Genomic DNA, 19,084 nt, shown 5'->3' on the forward strand with positions numbered 1-19,084 from the left:
TATTATGAAAGGTTGAAAGATACATATTCATTTTCTTTCTTTCTTTTTTTTTTTTTTTTTTTGCAGGGAAGTGAGGGTTAAGTGACTTGTCCAGGGTCATATAGCTAGTGTCAAGTGTCTGAGGCTGGATTTGAACTCAGGTCCTCCTGAACCCAAGGCCAGTGCTTTATCCACTGTTCCACCTAGCTGCCCCCATTCATTTTCTTTTTTTTTTTTTTTGTGGGGCAATGGTGGGTTAAGTGACTTGCCCAGGGTCACACAGGTAGTAAGTGTGAAGTGTCTGAGGCCGGATTTGAACTCAGGTACTCCTGAATCCAGGGCCGGTGCTTTATCCACTGCACCACCTAGCTGCCCCTCATTCATTTTCAATTAGAAATTTCAATTCAGAGCTAGAAGGGATATTAGAAGTTATCTAGCACACGTCACTCATTTGGAAGATGAGACAACTGGGTCCAAGAGAGGTGGTGTCCAAATTCACACCTGTAGTAACTAGAAGAGCTGGATTTTGAACTCTGTTTCAAAGCTAGTTTTCTTCCTATAGCAATATTCAGCAGGATCTTAGAAGGTCTAGGTGAGGAACAATGCAATGGAGCACCATGGGTCTAGAACTACAGTGAACCTCAGAGGCCATGCAATCCACTTCCCTTCATTTTGCAGATGCACAAAGTAATGGCCCATATAAATTTAGTGATTTTTTCCCCCCAAGGCCGTACAAAATAGAAAGTGTCACAGGTCCTCTGATTATAGAAGCAGTACTCTTTCGGCCCTATCATGATATTTCCCAATCCAGCAAACATTTATGAAGCACCTACTGTATGTAAGGGACTATTGAATCGAAGGCGAAACAAATCAAAAGGGGGAAAAAACTATTCTTGTTTGGGGGATAGGAAAAGTTTACACACACGTGTATATATACATACATACATACATATATATATATATATATATATATACACATACACATACATACATATATTTACACATACATACATATACACCCACAAATGCACACACATGTATGTATATAAATAGATGCATGATCACTTAAGGAGGGAGGAAGTACTTCCATCTATTTATATATGATTCTAGGAATTAAGAAAATGAGAACATGTTTCTTGTGGGAGATGGCCTTTGAGCTGTACTTTGAAAGAAACTGGGGTGGGAGAAGTGAGGATAATGTATAATCAGTTGGTTGGTTCCTTGTTGTCCTTCATTCTTGAAGAGGACCAAAATGACTATATTGGAGTCAAATTATATTGTGTATGATCAAATCAATACAAGCTCAGAATGCTCTACCATAGGTCAGGAACAAATAGTCCATGTGAACATTTGGGTTGGACTCTCTGAATTTGTACATATCACATTTCTTTTTAGCTTCTTTAATTCTGCTTTGCTCACAGAGCACCTTCTCTGATGAGGACATGCCATAATGGGCAGTGCCATGCCAGCGTCTCCCATTTCTTGCAATCAATTCCAAAGTTCTTAAGAGAGACCTTGCATGTCCTTATATCACTTTTTTCCTGACCATCATGTTAGCACTTTCCCTATGTGAGTTCTCCATAAAATAGACTTTTAAGCAAGCATGTATCTGGCATTTGAACAACATGGCCAGCCCATCAGAGTTGCACTCTCTGCAGTAGAATTTGAATGCTTAGCAGTTTAGTTTGTCTGCCGTCTTATCCACATATGGATGGTGTAGTGCTGGCTAATGGATCATTTGTTTTTTCTTGGTGTTAATTGTTAGGCCAAAATTAGCACAAGCATTAGAAAAGTGATCCATACTTTGTTGCATCTCAGTTTCAAAGGAAAAAAAAAAACAACTTTCCGTCTTTCTCATCTCTATCCTTAACTTCCTCCCCTTTCTCTTTTCCAATATCATCTCAAATTAAAAACTTGTTTAGTCAAAATCTTAATTTTATTTTCATTTCCCTTCACATGCTCTGCCTTCCCAACTTCCTATTCACAAGATACTCCCATTTTTTGAAGACAGTATGAGAAAAATTAATATATCAACATTTGAAACAGAGGATTTATGAAGTTTCAGGATGTGGGTTTGTAATGGAAAACTGTATCTCCTATACGCTAAAGCAATGATATTGTCTTTTTTGTATATTAGCTTTTGGAAGATATAATATACTATAAAATATAATCCATATCATAATAAGACATATTAAATTGGAAATAAACTATTTTAATTATTAGAAATGGAGATACAGATGTTCTACCATATATTATATGAAAATTCTTTAAAATTATTATTGAGAGCCAGAGTGGCATAATGTATACAGGAATGCCCAAAGAGTCAGGAAGACAGGTTCAGGTTTTACCTTTAAACCAAGGTTCTAGGACCTTGGGCAAGTGTTTTAATTTGCAAATATTCTAGGAAACAGTCTATGAATTAAAGATATTTCCATTCCAGTAGCTCCTTACTCTAAACTCAGAAGCCTACAAATAAATAAGTAAAACAATTATTAGCAACTTTTTCGTGGACTATGTTATAAACATTTAGTGTGACAGTCCTATTATTGAAACTATCCTGGCACGGATTTCCTAAGTTCTTGACTGTAGGGCTTTCACATGGATAACATTGGTTAGAAAAAGACATTAAAAGGAAAGTCACTAATGACAGCTCACCGAGTCATGCCATCTCTCCAAATGGAGATGATGTAAGTAACCCTTTTCTATCTTGAAAAGAATCAAAGAAAAGGCCCCAGACATGCTCATTACAAAAGGCTGGTGAGTATCCACCACTGTGGTGTTCCTGGCAGCTGGGCTGCAGTTGCTAGTATGCCAGATCCCAGACATGGTATGATTAAATCCAGCATCTAATCATTTTGTTATAGTAAATGTACAAAGCATTCTGATTACAGCATGCCTTGTCTGCATGGTGGCACACATGTTATACATTTACTATGAAATTACTAGTGCGAATTTGTAACCAAACTACATTGTTTACAACAGTGTTTTTTAATACTGCAATCATTGTAAAAACAAAAATCGATATTTATATATTCCTCAAACAATGTGTGAAGGGGACCAAGTAGGTCATTTGACTTTCCATTTTTCCATTTTTTTAATCTTTGCCATAATTATTCTCTAATTCTTTGTCACATCACTAATGGATTTTAAAACATGAAAATCCTAAATTAACTCAGAAATACAATGAACACTTCTTACTTTTTTTTGTCTTGAACTCAGATACTTCATTTGAATTTTATCAGTTCTTTTACTTTCCAAGATTGTTTCTTAATAGACTGTACTCTGATACAGAACAGTCCTTATTTTAAAAAAGAAAAAAAATGGATAAGTAAAAATTAACTAAATCCCTGAATATATGTGGTAAGAAATTCAATATTCTAGGGCAGCTAGGTGGTGCAGTGGATAAAGCACCAGCCCTGGATTCAGGAGTACCTGAGTTCAAATCTGGCCTCAGACACTTGACATTTACTAGCTGTGTGACCCTGGGCAAGTTACTTAACCCCCTTTGCCCCGCAAAAAAAAACAAAAAAAACCAAAAAACAAAAGAAATTCAACATTCTGAACCAATCGTCTTCTGCTCCCCCACCTACCCACAATCACTTGACTGCGATGTTAGAAGTATATTGCCCCAGTTATGCTCTGAGATGAAGATTGTATATCTATACTGTATAAAATTTTACCAAACCAGATTTCTATTGACTTTATGGGAGAAGTAAAGTTTAGATTCACAACTTATTCCAATATATTCTCTACAAACATGGAGAGTATTTGCTGAGGAAAAACTCAAATAAAATAATTTTATTTAGTTCTCAATGCTAAATTAATGTGCAATACTTTCCAATTTTGAATTAATTAAAGCATCTCAACTATGTTTCATGCATGGTACAACTTATTAAATATAACTGTGAATTGACTGTCAGTATAATAGTTCATCTTTTTAAAAAATGCAAACACATGAATAAATTTGCTAAAAATAAAGTCTCTCTCAGCCAATGTTGCAAATATTTAGTGTTGAAGTTTTAAGCTACATATTTTTCCTAAAAAGTCTCTCCAGAATTCCCGTGTATGCTGTTAATCTAACATACTTGACGCTACTATTTAGCAAGAGAAACGGGGAAATCTGGTAAAGTAGAATATTAGGGACTTCACGATGATGTGAATTTCTAGAGTGTAGCCATTGCTTCTCCTTTTTTTCCTGAACATGTCTACTTTTATTTGTAATTTTTAGGTGAAGGTCTTGAATATTATTTCACACATCATATGGCTACCATTGGTTAGAAAAAGGAATAAGGAAAGTCACTAATGATAGCTCATCAAGTCATGCTATCTCTCCCAATAAAAATGAGGTAAGCAACAATTTTCTATCTTGAAAAGAATCAAAGAACTAACTTTGAACTGACATCCAACTTTTCCATTTTTCACTTGGTTTTTTTTTTATTAATTACATATTATGCAGCTGGCTCGCAGCTACAGTAAAATGGAAGGGAATTTTGGTCTTGAAGTCAGAAGATCTAAGCTGAGTCATGATTATAATAAATTTATGACTTTCGGAAAGTTACTTAACTTTTAATTTCTCATTTGTAAAATTGTGATAATCATAGATGTGCTGCCCATCTTTGAGGGTTTTTAGGAGAATAAAATGAGATTTAAAAATGTAAACACCATATAATAGCATGTATAATAAGGCGAAAATATAATGATGACTGTGAAGATAAAAGAAAGAATAAGTGAATGAAAAAAAACCACCACTGTGAAGTATTTCTATGTGCCAATTATAGATGAGGTGGGGGCAGTGGAGGAGCGGGAGTGGCAGCAGCAGCATTGATCATTGGTAACAAGTTTTGGTATCATGAAGACTTGGATGAACATCCTGTCTCTGACAAATATTAACTCTGAGCACATGGGTAAGTCACTTACTAAAGAAAATTCCATCATTGGGAATTTCCTATAAAGAAGGAATCCCAGGTACTGATTTCATGTATCATCATCGTCGTTGTCGTCGTCATCATCCTCTCATATAAACTTGTGTTTATAGAATAGACAGATGTTCACCACACATATTAAAAGTATAAACGAATTCAACTAGGATCCAGCAGTTTTAAACGAAATAGCAGCTAATATATGAGGTAATGTTAAAAAGCATAGCCTACTTTTGTTTTTCATTTAAAATGAATGTCTAAAGAAAAAAGGGACACAATAAAATTTTATTTGCACATCCAAGGAGTTTGGCAACAGGTATTCTATGTAATGTTAATAAATAATAGGTGTATATGACCCTAAAATAAATGTATTTATTTTATAGTATAATAACTTGTGCTGATAAAAGGAAAGATTTTTCTCTAGTTTTAGCCTAATTTTCTCAAAGTTATAGTGAGATCCACTGTGTTCAGAGATTTTCCAGCTTTGACCTTGGAAATGCTTGTTACCTTCCAGTAATCTTAGAAGTGAATAAATTCATTCTTTTAAAAAAGCTAGTGCATGCTGGGATATGTCAGCATGAATGAGGAGTCTGGATATACATAGCAGTAGCAACTTTCTCAAAAGGGAAAAATTAAGGGTGAATTAAAGTTAAATATATTCTAAAATGCCTGGAAATAATGTATACTTAAAATTTGGCTTCTGATAATAAGAAAGAAAAAAAAGAATATGGCTATTTCTTAGATTTTTCATAAATGATATCTATGTATTGTAGAACAAAACAATTTTGAATCAATGAATACTGTGGAATAATAATCACTAGTTAATATTATCATTCTCTTCCTATTGTCTAAAAGATAAAATAAAATCAATCACTTCCAACTGAATACAGCTCACAATATTAGGTTTTTCTCCTATTCTGATTACAGTCAAGATTCATCTGTCATTGCCATGAGCCTGTCAATGGAAATGGCAAGGGAATAGTACAGATATGATACAGAGAATGCAAAATGTCAGATGACCATGAACCAAAGTTTATCTAGGACCTAAGGAAAATCCCTTAACTTCTTTGGGTCTCTATTTACATCGCTGTAGAATGAGAGGTTTTAACTAGATGATCTCTCAGGTCCCGTCCATCTCTAGAGCTACAATTTCACAGTTCTACAATTGTTAGTATGACTTCCAGTAAAAATCCTCTTTACTTGGATGATTACCAGATAGCATAGGAAGGATATGTGTGTATTTTATTTTCTGCTCTACCACCAGCTCACTGAGTGATCCTTAACCTTTCTCACCTGTAACAATGTCTAGAATAATGAGACAGTACTGGATTATCTCCAAAATCCCTTCCAGCTCTTCTACCCCTGGAAAAACAACAACAATAACAGCAACAACACTGAATATTAATAGTAATTATGTACAAGAGGGTTGAAAGAATATGAAGGCACAAAAATGGTGATACAGGGAGGAAAACAATTTCATTGTGAACACAAAGGGTAGCTGGTCAAACTTGGAAACAAAATGGAGGAAATTAAGACTAATTTCAGCCTGAAAAATTATCACATGTGTAATTATTCATGATATATTAGAGTTTTAAGTTAAACATTTAGAGGGGGAAACATTAGTAGTACAAAAGTTCTCATAAAATTCTTATTTTTATGATTCAGAACAGAATGTGAGAAGCATTACTAGAGAAAGATTCTGTCATTCTTCTGGAAACAAAAGTAATTTACCAATCACTACTCTAAGGGATAGTTACTCAAAATTATTGCTATAGTCATACTCTCAGATGTCATAAGTGATAAAGTTTTAATATATAAACAAGTTATTCCTATCCTGTAATTTCTTTAAATTGTGATCACTTCTGTGATTGAGTCAGAAGGGTACAATATCAATGGACAAGAAAAAAAACCCTGATGTCCTTGGCAAGGATTCACAATGCTAAAATTCAGGAGTTTGGTAGTTTGAGTGAGTTCAGTACAAGGGATGCTTTCATGGAAAATACTTCACTAAGGTTTGGGGGTTAGGGTTCTCTTTTCTCCCTCAAATTTCATTGAATCCAGTACAGAAATTACCAACTCAGAAAAAAAAAATGCCTCATCCAGCATTTGGAAAGTCATTTTGAGAGAATATATGGCACACTGAGAGTGTAGAGACAATTCCAGACAGTTGTGTATACAGAGTTAGTCACCTAAGAAATGAAGCATCTTTGAGGAGTGGGACCTCTGGCAGTAAAGAAGAGAGCTGGCTATTGATTCAAGTAAGGAGGTAAGTTTCAGAGAGAACCCAGCTGAGCAGTGTATGCATCCAGGGACATTGTGCTTGGATAGGAATTGGGGGTGGGACTTTTTATGAGAGCTACAAAGAAAAGAAATAACTTTAAGCTGTACAACAGTAGTAAGCATTTCTTCACACTTGTCCTTTATATCTGTGCCTCACCACCATTAAGTTACATGCATGTATCCATTCTTCCTAGTGATGCTTTCTATATTAATGAAAGTTTTCTGGGTTTTCTTTTCTTACATTGTCATCTTGTTAAATTCCTTTGCTAAGAGCAAATTCTGTCTGCTGACCAGCTGTTAACAAGAAGAATATTAGAGGAGACATTTGAGCTATAGTAGTAGGAGTGGATACCTACAAAATGCCCCTATACCCTTGAGGTAGTAGCTGACCTTCTGTGACTTATTCCACATATATAATGTGATTCATTTTCATTTTTTCTATATTAATTCTGAATGAATAGAAAGGGTCACTTTATATTTGAAGTAATAATGGTAAAAATAAAATTATTTTTGTACTTATGTTGAGAAAGGTTGAACTCCTGAATTCAGCAGTTGGTAAGGCTTTTGCCATCCCATCATTCCTAGTTCCTCTTCTTTACTCCCTATTTCCCTCACTTCCTTCCTAGATTATCTGTTCTCTGTAGCCATTTTCCTGTTTGTTTTCAGCCTTCTCTTGTTAGTGCCTGCAAAATATTCCCTTTTCTTCCTTTACTTTTTTCCTTAAAACGAATATTTCGCTGTCTCTCTCATGTCCTCAGTGCTCAATAGGTCAATTAAATAACCTGAAATCTTCTGCAGTTTAATATGCTAATGATACTCCTTTAGCTTCTGTCCAGCATGTACAGTTCTCCCTTTCTCTTTGTTGGTGACTTAAAGATAGAAATTTCTAATTAATGGGGGGAGGGGGTGACACAAATGAGTAGTATTTGTAGGTTAATTAAAACATGTAATCAGTTGTTGATTTACTTGTATGTATATAGGCATATACATATATGTGAAATACACAGATATTAAATACAACACTGGTAATATTTACAGAAATACACAATTACTTGCTTTTGATTAACTAAGAAGTAATTTTATCTCAAGCAAAAATGATTTGAACAAAAAACCAGTGTCATATCATTTATGATTGAGCCAATCAGTTTTTAGCAATTTGCACTGGATTATGCAGTCTTTTAGGGTTTTCATTTTTCAATGAACAAAGCCAAGATTATATACTACTTGAAGGTAGGGGTGGTATTATGTCTCTTCTTGTACATACAGTGCTTAACACCATGCCTGACATATTGTAGGTATTTAATAAATATTAATTGATTGGTTGATCATGTGAAATACAAAAGCAACCATTCTCTTATATTCATCCTCCAAACTTTTAAAGTACTTTGCTACATGGACATACTGATAGGTATTTCTAATTGGTGATAGAAATTTTTTTTTAAGATTTATTCCTTTTTCTTTTCCTTTTTCTTTCTATTTCCATTTCATTTTTTCTTTCCATCCCCCCCTCCCCTTAGTTCACCTTAGGGTAATTTGTTTAGAAAAGGTAGGGATCTTAGGAGGACACTGAGTCCGAAGTGTTCATTTTACAGGTAAAGAACCTGAGGCAGTGAGTGACTAAGTGACCTGTGTAGTATCATATAGCTAGAAAATATACAAGACAAAATCTTAACACAATTCTTCTGACTATGAATCCAAGACTGTACAGAATTTTACCAAGGTGCTAAGTTTTCTTTTTCTTCTCTTTTTTTTAATTAAAAAATATTTTTTTCAGGCTGTTAAGTTTTCACCAAATAATTTCAATCCTCACTCTACTGAGCTTGAATCCACTAATTTCTTTTTTTGTAAAAGTTTATTTTTTTCTAATTTAAAAAAAAAACTTTGGTGGGGAGAGGTAGGTAGAAAAATCTTCACCTTAGAGACAGATCTTATATGAAGAATAATTGACAGCAATAGAAAATATATGCATTGGTAATAATGTCTCTATCATTTCAGACATGTACTATTACTTTTTGGGGGGAAAAGAGGGGCAAGTGGGGTTAAGTGACATACCCACGGTCACACAGCTAATAAATAAGTGTCTGAGGCTGGATTTGAACTCAGGTCCTCTTGACACCAGGGCCACTTCACCATCTAGCTGCTTCTAGCAACTATTATTTATTTATTCACTTATTTATGCATTCACCCATTTATTTATTTATCCATTTATTCATCCATTTATTTATTCATTAGTTTATTCACTCATCAATTTATTTATTTTCTCACACACTCATTTATTTTTTCAGCCATTTATTTATTTATTTGTTTATCTATTTGTTCGTTCATTCACTTATTTGTTTGTTTAGAGTTTATCCCACCTTAAATGTAAAAACAAATTGTAAGGAACAGCTAGGTGGCGCAGTATATAAAGCACCAGCCCTGGATTCAGGAGGACCTGATTTCAAATCTGGCTTCAGACACTTGATAGCTGTGTGGCCCTGGGCAAGTCACTTAACCCCAATTGCCTCACCAAATACAAACAAACAAAAAATAAACAAATTGTAACATCAATTTTAAAACTTTGTGTTCCAACTTCTCATCCTTCCTCTCTACCCCCCCTTAAGAACTCAAGCAATTAAATGTTATACATGTGTAGTCATACAAAACATAGCAAACAAAAAGACTTTAGATAACGGAACTAATAGTAAAATATACTTCCATCTGTATTGAATCCAATGATTTCAATCAAGCATGACTAGTTCCACACCTACACAAATTAATACTTGCGAAGAATTGAGGCCCAAGTCAGTAAAATAAGCTTTCCATATTGCATGATATGAAAATCTCAGTGGCTTTGTAGCACAGTGGATAGAGTAGTTGCATTCAATGACCATCTGCACCCCAAATCTGAGTGCACATACTGGTTCTGAAATTTACAACCTGTGTGTCTTTGAATACTTCACAGCTTTTTTTTTGCCTCAGTTTCTTCATCTACAAATGAAGAGGTCTGACTATGACATCTTAGGTTCTTTCCCCTTCTAAATCTGTGATCCCTTTATAGTACTGTGAATTCTATAATTTGTAATACAAACCGACAGCTTCCTCAAAATATTTTGACCTTATGATCATAGTATTTTTGAGTCAAAATGTAAGTAAATTCACAGAAACTTTAAAGATTTTTATATATCATACCCTTATGTATTTCTTCATCTACAAATACATTTTCTACTGAATACTGTTGAATTAATGGATAAATTGAAGTTGTTTAGCTTGGAAAAGGTATGCATTCAGATGAAAACCTTGTATACAACAAATGTTTTCAAAATTATTTATTTTAAATATTAACTCTCAATAGGTTCTTCATGTCTGGCTCTTTTGTAAATACCATTATGGGTACCTTGCAGTGGTTATAAAGAACTTTGAATTATACCTTTGGAGTAATGTTGTACAGAAGTGATAAGATCGGATAGGATTTAATATTGCAGGATGTAAAATTTCCCAGTGGGAGTATGATAGTGTCAAATTTGTTCACTCTTCTGTTGAATTCGATTTTGATGGAGAGAACAAATCTGATGCTACTTGGTCCACATTATGTATGCTTCACTTTTGAATTTTCTATGTTGTTATCAATACTAACAAAACCCATTTATCTAGTGCTTGGTTGTTTCTGCAGCCACAACTTTAACATGCTGTGTTGCCTCAGAATTACCAAGGTAAGGATATGCCTCATCCACTGCCAAAGTACATGTTATGAGGTGGAATAATATGAATCATTTCCATGCTACAGAAACACAATGATATTGAATAACTGACCTCAGGTCAGAGGCTAAGAGAGGCAAGTGAATGTAATAGACTGTGGTATTTTCCTCTGACTTTGTTTTGATTATCTATGTGGCTTTCAGTGAAAGAGAGTAATGAGAATATATATCTCACAGATGAAATGGTTTAGATAAGGACCTTTAGCAGTAAAGTCAAAGTAGCAGTTAGTTTCAGATCAAAACCTTTGAAATAAAACCAAAGGACTTTGTGCATTGAAAAAAGGATTGTGGAGAGAGTAAGAAGGATGAATGAATTTTGACTATTTTAAATATCAAAAGTATCTATAAAGGACATATGAAGAAAGATGCTACCTACATCCAGAGAAAGGACTGATAAATAGGTGTCTGTATAGAATAATTATATATGTAGAAGTATTCAATACATACTTCTATTCATCAGTTCTTTGTATATATATATATATATGTATGTATGTATGTATGTATACATATAACAGAGACATCATGCTTGGATAGGAGTTGGGTGGGGCTCTTTGTGAGAGCTACACAGAAAAGAAATGACTTCAAATTGTACAATAGTAATGAATAGTTTTGGTCACATGTCCTTTATATATGTGCCTCACCAGCACTGAGTTACATGCATGTGTCCATTCTTCCTAGTGATGCTCTCTACATTAGTGAAAATTTTCTGGGGAGAAAGTTGTATAGTTTCTATTCTTACATTATAATCTTAGTACATACATATATACACACACATACATACATACATACATACATACATGCATACAGTATATGTATTTGTATCTAAAAGTAGCCATCTATAGGGTGGGGGGAGAGAAGAAAATAAGGAAAAAAGACATTTACTTGATAACTTTATTATATATTTTAAAAGAATATGTTGGAGAGGCTGTGGGAAAATTGGAACACTAATGCATTGTTGGTGGAGCTGTGAGCTGATCCAACCATTCTGGAGAGCAATTTGGAATTATGCCCAAAGGGCAATAAAGCCGTGCATACCCTTTGACCCAGCAATTCCACTTTTAGGTCTTTTTCCCAAAGAAATCATGGAGGGGGGAAAGGGACCCACATGTACAAAAATATTTATAGCTGCTCTTTACGTGGTAGCAAGGAATTGGAAGTTGAGGGGATGCCCATCAATTGGGGAATGGCTGGACAAGTTGTGGTATATGAATACAATGGAATACTATTGTGCTGTAAGAAATGATGAGCAGGAAGAGTTCAGAGAAACCTGGAGGGTCTTACGTGAGCTGATGATGAGTGAGATGAGCAGAACCAGAAGAACATTGTACACAGTATCATCAACATTGAGTGTTGACCTACTGGACTATATTCTTCTCACCAATGCAATGGTACAGAAGAGTTCCAGGGAACTCATGATGGAAGAGGATCTCCAAATCCAAGAAAAAAAAAAAAAGAAAGAACGAACTGTGGAGTATAGATGCTGATTGAACAATATTATTTCTTTTGTTTTGGGTGCTGTTGTTTTTTTTTTTTTCTATTTTGCGGTTTTGCATCACTGCTCTGATTTTTTCTCTTGTAACAGGATTAATGCAGAAATAGGATTAATGTTATTATGTGTATATATATATATGTGTGTGTATATATCTATATCTATATCTATATGTATAGAGATATATAGATATAACCTATATCAGATTACCTGCTGTCTAGGGGAGGGGGGAGGGAGGGGAGGGAGGGAGAAAAATCTGAAATTGTAAAGCTTGTATAAACAAAAGTTGAGAACTATCTTTACATGTAACGGAAAAATTAAAATACCTTATACATAAAAAAAAGAATAGCAAGTTGTACACAATAGATTTGCAGTTTCATATGCAATCATCTTTTTTTTATACTGTTGTAGAAATGTTTGTTTTATTTCAGAAATTAAAAATAAAATTAATCAATGGTAAAATTAAAATGATTAAGATAGCATAACTGATAATACAGTGATTGACACTCAAATGAGTCCACTATTTCTACAAAATTAATCCTTTCTGCCATATTTATGCTTGTCAGTTCTTCTATGGACTAATTGTAAAAATGTCTATTCTCACTAATTATATTTCCTCTCTACCTCCCAATCCAGAAAACACTAGTTCCAAAATAATCTGACTAATAAAAGTTAGTATTGATTTTCCTTAGATATAGTAATTTCAGAATAGGCCTTGCAAATAGTTTTTCCCATTTCAGTACATTTTTTGGTCTTCAAACTGTCAGGATGAATAGTGCTAATATAAACTCTACAAATAATTTCATTTAGCATATAATTAATAATCCCTACTTCCATTTGTATCCTACCACACCAAGGGCAAAATCTTCTAAGTTCTCCAAGTAAAAGCTGATCTCTTATTCATTGTACACTTTTTTTCCTGGGTTCTTTTGATTCCATCCTTTGTTTTTGTCTTTGTAGCTAAAAGGCATTCCAACTTAACCAAGCAATAGCATATTGTGGCAAACTTCTCTTCCTTTTTCTTTTACCTTTATCTCCTCTTCCTCCTCTTCTATATATTCTAGCTAAATCCAGATAGTCATACACGAGGAATTAATTTGTTTATTCCAGAAATATTTTTAAAAACATATAATTGCATTACTGGGCCAAACTGCAGTGCATCTCTCATTGACTGCTTCAAAATGTGTTTAATGCATAAAACCAAAGACATGAGGGAATACAGCTAATTCACTGAAAATCTCAGGCAAGCAAGTTGTTTGGCAGTATATTGGCCACAAGACTGGCCATTTGAATGTTTTTTAGGATATCACAGATGGGCACACTGTGATTAGCTTGGTCCAATCTCAACTTTGAAGAGGACATGAATGATCCTGTCATATGAACCTTGGATGATTCTGACCAACTATGACCTCCAGATATGATCAGAATTGGAGTGAACATCATTTCAAGACCATAATAAATACAGTATTTGAATTTATTTTTCACACCTCATCTTGTACTCAATTCTTAATGGAAATCCCAAATATTACAAAAGGAGAGAACTGTACTCAGGAGGAAAGAACAAAGGCAGAGTTGAATTGTATTCAATGAATTCACACTAATAAAACAATTTCAAGATTTGAAGTTTTGAATAGTTTCAATGTAATGCCTCTATGGATACAGCATAGCATTTTGAATGTAATATTTTTATTTATGCAAAAAAGCAATACAATTCCATTTTTCTAGTTCAATCACTTTTATTTTCTCCTGCCACTCATGATATTACATTAAACATTCTATGTGCTTGCCTGGTCAGGAACTCATTTTTATACTCAGAAAATGTTATAAGGACTTGTGTTGCTACTGGATTATTCATCTTTCTCTATCCAGGAATAAAGAGTATTTGGGAAATTATACAAAGTAACTTTAGTTGATAAAGAAAAAATAAGCTCTAATGTTCTGCTCTGTAGACTGAAACATTGTTATAGAAATGTGATTTTAATTTTTAACTTTTGTGTATTTAATTTTTCAGCCTTAGTTTTGCCTTCACACTAGTTCTGCATTTAATGAATAAATGAATGAAATATGATTTTTATATTTACATAATCTTAGGCCATCTATCTGAATAATTCTCAAATATATCAAACACCATGGAAACTGGTTTATTTCCTTAAGCATATATTTTTCTACTTAGGGTTAATTTGAATGCCTAGAGTTGTTTATCAGTTTTAGTATAGAAGTCAGTAGGATTTATATTAAAAGGCACCTATTAAAATACTTTTGAGCAAATTTCTTCATAAAAACATGTATTTTAGCCTTAACATATAACTTATGCTTAAATATTCACAAAAAGGGGAATAGACTTGGATCCATTAAATACTCATATTAACAGTATGACAAAGATAGAAAAATGCTAGAAACCTGGGACTAGAAGAAATCAGTATGCTTTAGGAAGGACAGGGCTACAGGTAGTTATGGAATCAAATACAGTTAAGGCACTTAGCAATCATAGGGTTTGTTTTGAGTGAACATTTAGAGTCATCATAAGCGTCTATTTTTACAGTGTTTTAAGGTTTGCAAGGCATGTTATGTATCTTATTTCAACTGATTTTCACAGAAGTCCTATGAGATCTAAAATCTATCTTTCTATCATCCATCTATATCTATCATATATATATATATATATATATACATATACATATACATACACACACACACACACACACACACACATATACTCTTTCCTCCCTCCCTCCTTCCTTCCTCCATGGCTCCCTTCTTCACTCCCTCCCTCTCTCCAATCCTCCTTCCCTCCCTCCCTCCATGCCTGTCTCCCTCCATTCCTTTTCTCTCTCTCTCCCTCCCTCCCTTCCTTCCTTCCGTCCTTCCTTCCTTCCTTTCTTCTCTCCCTTCCTTCCTTTTTTGTTTGTCTCTCTGTCTATCCATCCATCCATCCATCCATCCATCCATCCATCCATCCATCCATCCATCCATCCATCCATCCATCCATCCATCCATCCATCCATCTGCTGTATTATCAGGTTGAGTACTCTGTTTAATGGCATAGATCACAACCTATCCAGACCTTCCCCTCTTGACAGCCTATTGTCCACATGCTTTTGAAAATTTCCCACAAGGAATCTATGCAGTGTACTTGGAATCTTATTCCAAAACTTTTTTTTTAAATACAAATTAGGTACCAGTGATGCTCACAGGTTGTCTACAAGTTCACTCTTACCCTTTTAAGGATGTGTTTCCTTTGTTAGGTATAGACTTGTACCACATATCTCTTATGTCTCTTCTTCTATCCCTTTCTATGTAAAATGTTGCAAACTATTTAGCATCATATAGCAATTAATTACTTTTTGAATGGTGCAAAGCTGTAATTCTTCAGAGAGTTTAGTATTCTTTGCGGCATAGCCATATACTTTCACTGGCAAATATTTCAATGTTAATTATATGGATTTTAATTTCAGCAAAAATATGGGGACATCAAAAGCACTTATGTGTGTGTTCTCATGTGTCTGTACATGTTTGTATGTGATAGACAAGATGGATTTTTGTGTCATCAAATGTGATATGTATGTAAATATATACATGTATTCATATATAAATGTACATATAGTACACATCTAGATAGCCACCTATATCTCTTTCCATCTTTATATTCTTCTATCTATTATCATTTCTCTATCGATAAGAGACAGTATGTTGTATACCTTCTGGTTCCATTATAGTTAAATGATGTGTGTGTGTGTGTCTGTGTGTGTGTGTGAGTGAGAGACAGACAGACAGACAGAGAAGGACAGAGAGAGAGAGAGAGAGAGAGAGAGAGAGAGAGAGAGAGAGAGAGAGAGAGAGAGAGAGAATTTAAATGGTGTATTTTTCGCCTCTGTTAAATGGTTATTTTGTCTTTTTCTTTTTTAATAATAGCCTTCATGTTTTGTATTTAAGGAACATTTTTTATATCTCTTTCCCATCAACATAATAATTCATTGAATTTGAACCTGCCTATTTTTTCTTGTCCTTTCTTAAAGATTTTGTCAAGATTGCTGGAATGAAAAAGTGAAATAGGAACTAAGAAGGGATATGAAATGTCACACATAGATAAGGAATCCCTGATCAGCCTAATTCCTCCTGCTGGACAATTTATATGTTGTTGTTTTTTTCTTGTAAAAAATCATTTAGATGGCTCACAGACATTAATCATTTTCTCTTTCTCTTTGTCTGGGTGATCTCAGCAGGTGGTTATAATATTTTGGGACATTTGGAAAATAATAAATTATGGTTTTGATACAGAGATATGATCTCAAAATGTGGGTTGACATGTTGCCAATGAAAAGATCTGAGCCCTGACAGGCTTAGAGTTCAAGATAACACAAGGAAAGAATGGGTATTTTATTGTATTGGAGGATTATTGAACTATAGGTGAATTCTATAATATTCTGATTATAGATTTATAGCTAGAAGGCACCACAGAGATCTTCTAGTATAATCCCCTTGTTTTATAAGTGAGGAAATGGATGAAAGAGCAGGTTTATTAATGATTTATGGTGTCATGGACCCCTTTAGCAATCAGAGAAAGCCTATGCATCCCTATTCCAAAGTGTTTCTAAATGCATAAAATAAAATCGATAGAATTACAAAAGAAAGCAATGATATCAAAAGTTATTTAAATTTAAAAAAAAAACTTTGCTGCCCTTAGGTCATGGAGTGGTGACTTGCTCAGGATCACACAGGAGTCATTGACTCTAAGCCTAATGCTATGTCTCTTACACAGTATTGTCAGTCCTCCTTTCTCACATCATCCTCCCTTTTAGAATCTCTCCCCTCTCCCCTGTTCTCTTTTATTTTGACTAGTGGGTATATTATGCAAAATTTTAAAAATAAACAAACCAAATATCCTTTAAAAATAAGTCAATAAAATGTTCATGCTCACTTATTCACTTTGAGGTTTTTTTTGGCATACCCACAGGGTACATTTTCTTTAACTGGGATCTCATAAATGGCTTGGCTTTAATTATTTCTCTGTCTCTCTCTTTTTCTTTGCAACATCTATAATTTCCACAAAATTTCACAACACCACCACTGGAAAGGTGGAGTGACTTTGATTGTTTTCAACTGAATTTTAGTACAAACAGGATACTGTAGAAAGAATTGAATTCAAAGGACATGAATTATAACCCTATATTTGCCTTTTATTAACTGTTGAACTATTCACAGGTCATTTAGCCTTTATGGTCCTCAGTTCTCCCATTCATAAAATGAAGGTGTTTGAATAGATGATGTCCTAGAACTAGGATTTAGCTCTAGAACTAGGATTCAATATTATACCTGTAAGTATGTGTATATACATAATGTGTATGTATATGTAAATATGAATATACATACATATGTGTACACACATATGCATATATATACACATATATATCCACACACATATGTATATTTATTCACATGCACTTTAAGATTCATCCATTCCTATCTTATGTGACTCTTGTCCACTCCCTTGAGTATCCCACAAGTTCCACCAACATACTAAATTAAAAGCCTTCTTTCTTTAACATTTATTTAATTCTAAATTTAAGAAAGAAAATATTTATTTCCATAACATAGTAGAATATGTAACCATATATGTATATAAGTATATGTGTGTGCATATACATTCTAATCTCAAACAGAAGTAGATATATATCTATTTCTAAGGAGCTGTAGGGAGATAATCTGTCTCCATCTTGATCTCTCTCTCTCTCTCTCCCCATATATATATATATATATATATATATACACACATACACATACACACACACACACACACACACACACACACATATATATATATATATATATATGTATTTCTATTTGAGATTAGAATGTAAATTCTTTGAGTGTAGAGATTTTTACATTGATTTTTACATTGTATCTCCAGAGCCTATCACAATACATGGTCCTGATTGAATATTTGTTTAATAATTGATATATACATTTAATCTAAATTTAGACCTTACCAATTTTTAGGATAATAATTTGTCATACTTGTTAATACATTTAGATATTTGATTTTAAAAACTGCTTCCGGGGGCAGCTAGGTGGCACAGTAGATAAAGCACCGGCCCTGGATTCAGGAAGACCTGAGTTCAAATCCAGCCTCAGACGCTTGACACTTACTGGCTGTGTGACTCTGGGCAAGTCACTTAACCCCCATTGCCCCATCCAAAAAAAACAAAAAAAAAACAACCCAAAACTGCTTCCATGAAATAGAATTTTCACTTCTGATGGAATTTTATGCTTACTCTCCTTAATAAAACTATTTTCACCTTTAAATAAAATACATCAAATAGCATGAACACACATATAGACATATTTTTTTTCCTTCTTTCCTTCATTAATATATATTATAGAAATATTCTGGTACCTATAAATCACTCTTTAGGTTAGCTCTTTCATGCCTCTTGGATATAATTTGGTCTCATTTCTCCTACATTATGCAAAAATAACACCTGCTAGGAATTTACCTCCTTTAAAATATTAGAGTAATATCAGAAATATCTAATTTCAGCTCATAAAAAGTTGAAAATTCCTCAGGTACTTGTAGAAATTTCAGTGGACCAGAAGGCAGCAGTGGTCAGACAGAGATCTTTGTATTTATAGAAATGTGAGCTTTATGATATTAGAGACAGTTCTAACAAAAAATGCAGATA

This window comes from Dromiciops gliroides, chromosome 5 (assembly GCF_019393635.1).
Source record: "Dromiciops gliroides isolate mDroGli1 chromosome 5, mDroGli1.pri, whole genome shotgun sequence".
Lineage (NCBI taxonomy): Eukaryota > Metazoa > Chordata > Mammalia > Microbiotheria > Microbiotheriidae > Dromiciops > Dromiciops gliroides.